Source organism: Lolium perenne, chromosome 5, assembly GCF_019359855.2.
Source record: "Lolium perenne isolate Kyuss_39 chromosome 5, Kyuss_2.0, whole genome shotgun sequence".
Taxonomy (NCBI): Eukaryota; Viridiplantae; Streptophyta; class Magnoliopsida; order Poales; family Poaceae; genus Lolium; species Lolium perenne.
In genome coordinates, this window is record NC_067248.2 from 267029889 (window position 1) to 267033854 (window position 3966).

A 3966-nucleotide genomic window follows, 5' to 3' on the forward strand; every position below is an offset into this window, starting at 1 on the left:
TTGTGGGCGCTGGTAAGGGCTGGAGGTGCAGTGTGAACCGAATGGCCTTCTGGAGATGAGATTATAGAGGGGAGATGGGAGGCAAGAGAGCAGATTTCTGAATTAATGCATAGGACTGGCCAAGTCAATGAGATAAGTTTGATACAACGGATCTGCACCGTCACCACTAATATCTTACTCCAAGTAGATAACGTGGGCAGCTAATGTGGCTTGATTCTTTGATTGATAACAAAGAATCAAGCCACATATGGGTGTAGAGAGCTAGGGTGGTTCATCTATTGGGTAACACCTAGCTATAGCCTAGAAATATTAAGACGTATGCATACTGGGATTCCCACAAGGTCTGCCAAATAATTTGCTATTAGCTAGCTGTACGGGTGTAAATGAGCCAAACTCGAAAGAATACATGCTGGCTCAGCTCGATCTTGATATGCCCAACGGACCTGTAAATTAGCTTGAGCTCGGCTGGCGAGCTTAGATATACTCCCTCTGATCCTATTTAATTGACTCGGATTGAGTATAAAGTTGTACTAAATCCGAGTCCATTAAAAGGGACCGGAGAGAGTATATTCAAACTCGATTCATCGAACACTCCCTGAGCCAACAGGGCTCGAACCTTTTTAATATTTTATACGGAGTAAATCGCTGCTGCGCTCCTTTGTTGTGTACTTTTTTTTTCCAAGCGACCCAACGGGGTCGATTTTCATTACCTTTTCGCAGATAACGAAAAGCAGCACACAGGCATACAAGCAAAGTGTTATACCGCGCACGGCAGGAAGGGGGGAGGGGGGACGCCGCCTAATGCTAACGTCAGGGATAGCTACAGTCTTATATATGAATTATTACAAAACGAGATGAAAAGCGAAACAACATCAGCAGGTTTTGAAAAGCAAGGCCTCCATCTTGATCAGCAAGGACTTGCCCAAAAAGTATCCAGGTAGGAAGTTAGATATCACATCCGGTTCCCGTTTCCTACCTTTGGTGAGCCTCCAGTTTTATTCCCTGAGCGAGCTGGTACTAAATTGCGTTGTGTGCCTCTCACATGACGTTGGCTTTAAGGATACGTCTAGCGGGCGGCCGCATGCTCGTTTGCAGTGTCCAGCATACACTCTATATTAGGAAAGTTTTATCCCTTCTGATAAAAACGGATAGATTTCACAATTAATTAGCTGGTTGGCACGCCGGTGACACCCTTTTCTTTCTTAAACGTGCATGCAAGTATGCAACGAGTAGGCCAACTAGATATTATAGATCTATTTTAAAAGGCTATAACTTTTAAATCGTATATCGAAATTATGATTCGTTTTCACATTTGGAATCGTCGGGACAAGATCTTCAAAACTAGATCTCGCTTGCATATATTTTGATTAAAAAAATTAAGAAGCAACTTTGGTTCGCTACAAAGCAACTTCGGTGAGCGACTAAGCAATTTTGGTACGCGACGAAAATTTTTTATGGCGGGCATTGTCAACACTAGAGTTGCAAACTAAGGTACCAAAGTTATTCTGTCGGACACCAAAAATATGCCGCAAGCACCAAAGTTGCTCTGTCCGGCAGCAAAGTTGCTCCGTCTGGTTCCGAAGTTGCTCTGCTGGGCAGCAAAGTTGCTCCGTCGGGTTTCAAAGTTGCTTCGTCTGGTTCCGGCGGCTTAATAATAGTGGTACCAGCGGCTTCTCCCCCTCTTTGGCCGCTTCAGCACAGGTGGCTGCTCCCCGAAAACGTGAGCACCAAATTTGTTCTAACAAGCACCATAATTGCACCGTCAGGCATCAAAGTTGCGCTATTAGGTACCAGAACTGCACTATTAGGCACGGAAGTTGCTCTTTTGGGCACCAGAATTGCGTCGGCACCCAACGTTGCTCTTTAGGGCACCATTAATTGTGCTGTAAGGCAACAAAATTGTATCGTCATGCACCAAAGTTGCTATGTCGGACACCAGAATTGCGTCATCATGCACCAAAGAACAAAAGTTGCTCGGTCGCGCATGACAGTTGCTGTGTTGGCACCAAAGTTGTGTCGCCAGGCACCAAAGTTGTTGTGTTGGCACCAAAGTTGTATCCCCAGGCATCAAAGTTGTTGTGTTGGCACCAACGTTGCTTCCTCACAGATTGAAATTGCTCCGATGGACACCAAAATTGTTGGTGGGTACCAAAGTTGTGCCTTCCTGTACCAAAAAATGTACATGTTCGTTGCACACAAAAGTTGCTTTGCCGCACACCAAAATTGTTTTGCTGCACAACAAAATTGCTTTGTCGGGCATCAAAGTTGCTCGTTAAATTTTTTCTTCAAAACATCTGAAAATGTGGTCTAGTTTCGAAGCTCTCGTCGTGCGGATTCTAGAAGTGAAAACGGATTGTAATTTCGCCGCACGATTTAAAAGAGCTTTTTGAAAAACAACACGTGATATCAGCTAGCCTACATTTTTTTAACAGCTGGACGCACGGAGCTCATGTAGTGCTGCGCCGCCCTAAATTTTGGTTTGGCACGCGCCCGTCCGAAAGAATTCGGGTGGCTTTAATGGGTCGTCCAGGTGTTAACGAGCTCCTGACTTGGGGAACTGCTGAACTACATTAGGCTATGCACGTTTCAATTGGTAAGGATATATTGAGCTACGCATCGTTGGGCCTAAGTTCTCCAATGTATCTAAGAAATAAGCTGTGTTGTATGCTGGTACGTCTGGTAGTGAGTTTGTATCAAAACTGCTCAAGCTCGAGCAAAAAGCTGGCGAGCCTCAATCTAGGCTTGAGCTCGGTTTGTTTAGACCTCGAGCCGAGCCCATATTGAATCAGGCTCAAACGGTTTGACGAGTCCAAACATTTCTGAATAAATGCATAGGACTGGCCAAGTCAATGAGACGAGTTTGATTCAACGGATTTGCACCGACACCACTAATTACCCCAAGTATAGATAATGTGGGCAACTAATTACCCCAACTAGTACTACTAACATGGTCTCGTCATATGGGTGTAGACAGCTAGGGTGTTCTATTGGGTAACACCTAGCTACAGCCGAGAAAATATTAAGACCGTATGCATACTTGGACTCCACAAAGTCTACCAAATAATTTGCTATCAGCCAGCTGTTAGATGCGATGCGGTGGCGAAGGGACAGCTGAAGAACCACCAAAGTTGACATTGTTAGTTTTGCTTTGTGTAGATCTCGGTGCTCATGCATAGGTTTGCGTAAAACAAGTGTTTGCCGTAATTTGTGATGACAATGGGTATCCATTGTCCGCATACCAGAAATTTTGTCAAAACGGACCACTCTTCCCAATTCATTGACAAAAAGGACCACCTGTGAGTAGAATTGACAAAAAGGACCACCTCATGTGTGGCGGCAGAGCCCCCAGGCGACACGTGTCGCCTGCCGCCACAGCCGGAGGCGGCAGGGCCTGCCGCCGTTGCCGGTGGCGGCATGTCCACCATAATCAATGAATAGTGTCCTGATCGATGAACAGTGCACGTTAGCTACAAAATTTGTTGAATTTGTCTTTTTTGCTGAGCCTAAAATACAACGTATTTTACAGTGAATTTTTGCACGATTGTAGTGCATAGAGTTAGCTACATGTAGGTATTTTTTCGAATTTTTTTGAGATGTTTTAAAAAAAATCAAAACGGGCTACTATTCATAGATAAAGATGATGTGGACATGCTGCCACGGGCAACAGCGGCAGGCCCTGCCGCCTCCGGCTGTGGCGGCAGGCGACACGTGTCGCCTGGGGGCTGTGCCGCCACACAGGAGGTGGTCCTTTTTGTCAATTCTACTCACAGGTGGTCCTTTTTGTCAATGAATTGAGGAGGGTGGTCCTTTTTGACAAAAATTCCGCATACCAGACGGGTAAAATTTTACCCAGGTATGTACACGTGGATATAAAGTTTTATAAACATCGAATAAAGTGAGTAAACGTATAATCTATACCTAGTTTTTTTTAGAAACACAGTACAATGCAGACGCTTATAAACACGC